This window comes from Macrobrachium rosenbergii, chromosome 18 (assembly GCF_040412425.1).
Source record: "Macrobrachium rosenbergii isolate ZJJX-2024 chromosome 18, ASM4041242v1, whole genome shotgun sequence".
NCBI lineage: Eukaryota > Metazoa > Arthropoda > Malacostraca > Decapoda > Palaemonidae > Macrobrachium > Macrobrachium rosenbergii.
The window spans coordinates 11,106,352-11,114,233 of NC_089758.1; the positions used below are offsets into that span (position 1 = coordinate 11,106,352).

Genomic DNA, 7,882 nt, shown 5'->3' on the forward strand with positions numbered 1-7,882 from the left:
GTTTAACTGTTACTGAGGCAGTGCTGTCTCAAGCTTCAACCACTCGCGCTTCTGCCTGCATAATTCTTAACTTTGCTAATCTGTTGTATTCTCCCGCTCTTGTTACGAGATTTTAGGGTATTTAAGGGTATACCCTGAGCCTTTATTATCTTTAATTCCTTACAAGAAAGTGAAGTTTCAGTATTGTATCTTCTCTTCTGCATAGATCCTACACCTCATCATTGTATTTTCCTCTCAAGTTGGCCTTCAGGTCCAGCGTATTGAGTCTGGTTTTCATTATAATGCCTGCATCCTTTGCTACGAGTTTTTTTTTTTGTAGTGATTCTCTTTTAACCCATCAGTGAACCGCAGCTTCATATCTTTCTTCTCTCTCCTAAGGTCTTGTCAGTCTCTTCATTTTCTTCTCTATTTCCATTTTTCATATTTTTTTATAACAAATTCATACAAAGCTTTTTTATCTAGCACTGTCCGTAAGGGGCTCTTTGTTGATCCTCTACTATTTATAGCCTTTTGTCCTCGAGTTTATGCTACGGATTAGCAGTTTCTTCTTGATTTCTTCTTAAGTTAACAGAAGGAATTCCATCCAGTGTAAGATATTCTTGCAAAGTTTCGTACTTTGTTGCCACGCAGACCGTTTTGTTAAATATGCTTCATGAGATATTTTTATTTATACACTTATTCCAGTTCTTTAAGGTCAGTCTCGCACTTAAATTGTAAATGTCATATTTGTCATAGGTAATGAAAAGAGAGTAATGAACGTCTTCACATGCTTTGAAAGGTAACGAACAAGAAGAAAGCAGTGTATATATATATATATATATATATATATATATATCTTCCAGAGAGAGAGAGAGAGAGAGAGAGAGAGAGAGAGAGAGAGAGAGAGAGAGAGAGAGAGAGAGAGATCTTTCAGTTTATGACGCAGGTTTGTGACTGTCAAAGGAAACTTGTCCCCTGATAATCATAATTTTTTCTCTTCGCTTAGTTGGTGATTTTGGCCTTTCTGGATATATTGCTTGAAAAGGGAAGAATTTACCTCATATTTTTACAATGTTTTATGTAGGACTTCCTTCTGATAGACATTTCATTTAGTTCTCTATTAGGCTTCAAGTAACATTTTCTGTTAATTAAAAATCTCTCTCTCTCTCCCTTCTCTCTCTCTCTATAGAGGTCCTATGATCAAACCTGATCACCTGCAGAGAAAATTAATTAGAGAAACTTGATCAGCAATGGAACTTGTAGGAGCTAATGTCCTTCCATTGGGAAGACTTTGATGAACTCTGTAGTTAGGAGTAGCTCCACTCAGGAAGTTTATTTTCTTCCTCCACATCATTGGTTTGTAATACAGTATGGGTGTAAATGTGTGTTTCTGTGTAAACCAATGATCAATTTTGCACGAATAAAGGACGAACCCTCAGTGCGGAAGACTGCTACGTAATCATTACTCAATACAAAATCTACTTGCATTTATGAATATGCTTTTGCCTTCCTCTTTAGGAATAAAGATAAGAAAAAATTAATGAAGAGTTTTTTTTTTTTAATATATAAACCAATTTTGGCTTATTTTGGGGAAAACTTTTTTCTTAACCGTTCATCTGCTTGTTTCATAACAAGGCGAGTAAAATAGGTAGCTGATTTTATCTCTCTCTCTCTCTCTCAATATACAGTCCATTCACATTTTCACATTTTCATCCTTATTACTTTATATTCATCCCCCTATTTTTTTCTTCATCGAGGAGCCATGCCAGACATTTTTTTTCATAATCTCTATCAAGATAATTTGGCCCTGTTCCCACGTACGTCCATTCCACCACCTCTTGCGGTAAAAGGAAACTTTAATATGTTGTCAGTGATAGGGCTATTTGTACTAAATCTGCCCAGAGTGGGTGAAAAACAGTGGGTCAGTTCTGTAATATCATTTTCATTTATCTAAGGGATTCAGAGCCGATGAAACACGGTTTTTCGGCAACAACTTTTTATCGAAGCACCAGATAAAGGCGAAAGTTGGCAAGTGTATATTTTATAACCCTACCTAATTTTTGCAAGTATTATTTAGTACCAAAGTTCGATAATTTTGATATTTATAGAGTAAAATTCAGGCGCCGATGCCGGAACCGAGAAACCACCGACAAGGATCCTAAAACCAATCGTGACGTATACAAAATATGACGTCATGAGGCTCCGCCCATCCACCAGGTAGGCAGTAAGTCACTAACAGGTGAATTCGACAATGACCAGCAGGATATGGAATTGTCTCCGTGGTTGCAAGACTGCATTTGTACCATGGCTTGCCACTTTGTATACAAGCGAGAAGACCCATGGCAAGATTTACTGTGGCGTGACTAGGTAATTATTTCTATTGTGGGTAATAGTTACCTGGCAACATTCATCTCTTGCTGCAGCATATAGAAGGCTGTAGTGTCGAACCCTGAGGTAAAACAAAACGGATTGTCTTTTTGTATTTCAGCCCTGAATAGATGTAGATCTAAGAAATGAGCCATAGACTGGGTAATTATGTGGATGAATTACACACATTGAATTATTTGTAAAGTAGAAACAATACGAATATCAAGAAAACGGAAGCATTCCAACTTAACAACTTAGTCCCAACAACTGCTGTGGAAGTTGCGATGAAACCTCCACAAAACAGTAATATAATAATAATAATAATAAAATTATTGAGAATGACAATGCAAACAAGGGGACGATGACAAATCTTGCTCGCCATCATCGGTATCGCTGAAGCCTAGGATGGGAACTAATATCAGTTAGTGAATATATCATCGGCAAGCGGGCAGACACGTTTTCCCCACACGTAAACTTCTCTTCACTGTGGGTGGTGCCTCATGATGTCATAGGTTAACGTTAGTATTGTGTTCAAAACCCTTACTTGCGATTTTGATGGCTCTGGCATAGGAGACACACTTTTACTCTGGTAAGTACCAGAATTGTTGAACTTAGGTACTAAATAATACTTGTAAAAATTAGGTAGGGTTATAAAATGTACACTTGCCAACTTTCACCTTTATCCGATGCTGTGATAAAAAGATATTGCCGAAAAACCGTGTTTCATCGACTCTGAATCCCTTTGTAGTCGATGTTTCGTTTGCTTTTAGGTGATTTGAAGTGACATCTTCGTTTCTGTATTTATTCTTTGTTTATTTCCATCTGTATTTATAAAGTACTTCTCCTGACCTCCTTTGTTTTCGTTTCTCTCCTTGTTTACATACGGGCTTCTGCCTTAGACCTGGTCTTTTTTGCATGTTCCACACGAATGTTGCTCAAAAATTGTGTAAATAAAAATAATTTTTGTGGTTTAATGTTAAACTTTGCGTTGTGTGTGTTTTACTTCAATAAAAACTAGATTTGACGTGTTTTTCCCCACTTGGGCAAACATAATGTTTATTTAAATTCGTTTTTTGCGCTTTGATATAAATTTATATGGCCTAATTTTGGCTGTGTCGAAAATCTGTTGTTGTTGCTCTTAGTAATAATTTAAAGTTAAATTTAATGTCAGCCTGCATTTCTCTTTATATTCATGCGCGTCTTGTTTTCTTTATTGTTGTTTGCGTTGTTGTATAAGAAAATTTGGTTTTAACCTTTTTTTCTAAGTAAGTCTGATTTTCCATGTGGATACATTTGCCTCTCTCTCTCTCTCTCTCTCTCTCTCTCTCTCTCTCATTTTTTGAATAAATCTGTTTCGGCCATTGCTCCATATCTTTATGTCAGTCCTAACTTGTATGGACAGTTCGTATGTGTTGATTTCTCTCTTTCACACTCTGGTTACCTACGTTACCGTAGTTTGCTCTTCTCTGGAAATAAACTGACCACTCTACCTTCCCTCGTCTTCTTAGAACTTTCCGGAGTTCATAGTGACTGTTTTGGTGTCAGAGTATGATGTTATGCTCTCCGAACCTCTCTATCCCTCTCGGTATGTAAATCATTTGCATATTTCCATCATCTTTCTCGTCCTACTTGCTAGGATAGGGTAGTGGCTGCTGTCTCGATCTTACTTGAATCAGTCCGATTCATGAAGAATGACTTTCTGGTTCTAAGCACAGGACCTGAATACAACAGTAATATGTACAGCACCACCCATGTATCAAACCTTAAGACGTTAAGTTCGAATCCTTGCCAGGGTAGATGCGCCAATCATAATATTATTCCCTTTGGTTGTGACTATTCCCAAGGTAAACTGAATTCGATATCAGTGAGTTGTCCGTTAATTAAAGTTTGAAATTATTAATCTTGATGAACCCTTGTGCAGTAAAATTCCACAACAGTGGCCTCTCCACTAAACGGAAGGCTCATCGCCAGCGCATTGTAGCTCCTAATATACAGTATATTGTGATTGGACTTATGAAAATTTGGCCATAAAGGTAAGCACTAAGGCACTTTCAGCTACCCAGCGCAGAAGACAGTGAAAAGAGGGAGTTAGAGTGGTTCTCTGGAAGTGGGAACGGAGGCAAAGTAAAAGGCTAAAAAGTAGGTGCAGTCAGGGACCAAAGGGATGCTTCAAACAACCTTTAGTCACGCCTACAGCGCACCACGTAAGGTGCACTGACGGCTCTATCCCCTGTGGGGTTATTTGTATGTCGTGCTCTTCACCCATCTTCCACCCATTCTCGCCCGTCCTTGACCTTCCATTCCAATACCGTTTTCATCTCATCAATCCAACCCGTTCTGGATCTTCATTCACTCTTCCGCGCCATTAAATAACTGAATTTTATCACCTTTTCACCAACCTATTATTCTCCATAAGTTTCACATGGAAGAACCGTTTCAAAATACTGTGATCCATCCTTTCCCTTATGCCTATTCTAACCTATCGAGTTTTATGTAACGTATACTAAGTTAACAGTTACTCTCAACACCCGTTTTTTTTTATGTCCCCCTTACACCATCCTCATTAATATTCGTTGTTCCGTCTACCTGATTCCCACTTACTTACCTTTATAACGTTACACACCCGTGTTCTCAACTTATTCCTTTTGCAAACAATTTCAAACCTTTTCTTTAATTTTCCTTGTCTGTCTCTCTCTCTCTTCTTTAATTTTCTCTCTCTCTCTCTCTCTCTCTCTATATATATATATATATATATATATATATATATATATATATATATATATATATATATATATATATATATATGGCAGACAGACATAACGGCTGCCATAAACTACAGCACTTTTAATAAATCGCTGACTCACCACATCTAGAATCACCGAAGACCGCGTTAATAACTGTCACCTGAATAGGTCAGAGGGTTGTATATTGTTTTTGAAATATATAGTGTTTTGTGAGAAGAGACTATTTCCGTCTGATTTATTTTTCTTATTTTGTTATTGCCGATATATAAATTATTCTTCGTAAATTAAATAAGTCATCGGTCTGAAGATTCTACGTTGCTTATTATAATAGTCAAATTTTGTAAAATTACTGGTAATATTAGATGCTTATATATTTTCACGGGGGCAGGGTTGTTTGTTAGAATAAAATCGCGTTGTGTTCAGCGTTGGGCAATAAGTGTTTTTAATTTAATTTTTAAGCCCGTCTTACGTGTAATGGAAATGCGCATAACACAAGGTCAGTCATGGCTTTTGAATTTTAAGCCTAAATTACTTTCTCTCTCTCTCTCTCTCTCTCTCTCTCTCTCTCTCTCTCTCTCTCTCTCTCTCTCTAAGGCTTGTAAGTAAAGGGAATTTAACGGCCTACCTCACTTACCCTGGCGATCACAATCGCAGTAAAATAGAACTTGGGAGGAAGAGAAGTCCGGAATTCAGAGTTAATATAGAAGGGACAGTCACCAGGAGTAATGGTGGCAATTTCAGTTGAAAGTGATTTAAAAACCAGGAGAAGGAAGGGAATTAAGAAAGTCGAAAGAAATAATTGGTCAAAGCCGTTATCGTCTCAGTTAAAATTATTTACTCTATTTTGTTAGGGATACGGCAAATTCTTTCTCGCGTGAAATATGCTTTGTTCGAATTGATGACATTTTAATTTTGAATAACCCGCATGGCAAACGTAATTGTGTGAGATAGGCGCGATTTCCAGAGGCCTTTAAATTAAATGAAAATCCGTATCATTTCCGGTGGCATTAAAGCGTGGTAATAGATTTCAAATGTGTTGCTTTCTGGTAACCTGATGCAGAAAATACGAATGCACACTTTTTCATTCTGTATTAAGGTCGCAGTGTTTGGACATTTTTATTCATTTTTGACACCTCTAACCACGTGAAAAATCTCTACTCTCTCGTTTAACGTCGTAAATTGCCCTTAAACCATTAGCGAGAGATGAAGTAGAAGAATAAAAAGCCTGGCCAATAAACAAAGTGCTGTGGAGTAATAAGTACTGTACCACTGACAAACAATCCACAACGTGGAGTCAAACATAACACAAAATGGAAAAAAATAAAGGAAAGAGTAAAAAATATGACAAAAGTACCAAAACGAGGCAAAACAATTAACTGACAGACTGAAAAAAAGGTGTCATTTATATTGGCTGTGTGAATATGACCTGGATTCCCTACACGGAATCATTGGCAGCTGGATTGAAACTCCCTCGAGTTGACGTTTGGGCTTCAGATTTGTTTATTGAATGAGATCAGGGATCTACTTCGAACCGAGGGCATTCGTTTGCGAATGAGATTGGGAAATATCTCTTCAGGAGAGTAGGACGGATGTATGAATCTTCTTTAGTAAATACGGTCCGTATATTTACAGTTCAGTGGGTTAGTAGAGTTGCGTTTTGTTGGGTAGGAGAAACAAAAGCAAAATAGTTTCTACAGAGGGTCGTTGGGAATATAATATCAACCGAGATGACAGTCAAGTTTCTGCTGCGAAACTAAGCAAGCTTCAGTAGTGGTTTACAATAGGTTGTTTTCATTTGGTGTGGTAAACATTTTCCTAATCATGTCAAGATTAGCGAACCCAACATCTCCAAGTCAGGAACTGCGAACCCAATGATCCCCATGTAAAGAATGGCCAACCCTTTCCGGTCCGAAATCCAATTCAGCATGAGGGCTAGTACTAATACTAAACACGGCGTAACAGTGATTCATCTACACTGTTTCGCCGTGTTTAGTACTAACCCCTGGGGGATCAAATGTCTGGTACTGAAGTGTTCATGTCTAGAACAGCAAACCCGATTATTCCCATGTAAAGAATAAAAAAAATCAATAACCTTCTTGTAAAGAATAGCGAACCCTGCTGCGAGTGGGTTCACTAATCTTGACATGATCCCATATTTCTGCTTTGAAAAGATGAAGAAGAAGAAGAAGAAAAAAAACAGGTTTTATCAGCAGCAAAGTATTATTTCTATATATATATGTGGGTGTAAAAGTAAATGGCTACAGTCGGCAATCGGGGAGAAATTTCTGCCCCAAAGGTTAAAAAAAAAAAAAAAAAATCTCTTAAGCTGAAATAGAGGCTTCTTGTGAGGCTAATGAGAAATGCATTTTTTAGTAGGAAGAGAAAGAAAACTTTCTTATTAATGGAGTGAGAATCATATGAGGTATTTTTTAATGGGAAGAGGACGTTTCACCGAGGATAATCGAAAACAAACTTATATAGGGCGCGTGGAAAAAAATATTTACATTGAAGTTTCCACTGGCGAATGTGTATCCACTGTTTTGACTGAAGCATGCGTGATGAGATAGTGAATGCTGGTTTGCATATTAGAATGCGTGAAAAAGCCAGTTTGATATTTACCTTAGACTTATCTACAATTTATGCAGGTCTATCAAACCGAGAGAAAAAAATTCTGGCCCGTTTAATAAAAAAAAAAATATGAACAATTAAAACATTTAAACCCAAATGCTGCTGTATCACAAAATTCGATGAATGCATGTCAGTTGCGTAGGCTTAACGTGTCTAGAAATGTT

The 7,882-nt window shown here is 37.3% G+C and overlaps 1 protein-coding gene across 1 annotated transcript in view; it reads left to right on the top strand.

Annotated features, from left to right (window-relative positions):
- Positions 1-7,882, top strand: part of LOC136848104 (uncharacterized) — an 82,533-nt gene that overhangs the window by 4,899 nt on the left and 69,752 nt on the right. The window lies entirely within an intron of this gene.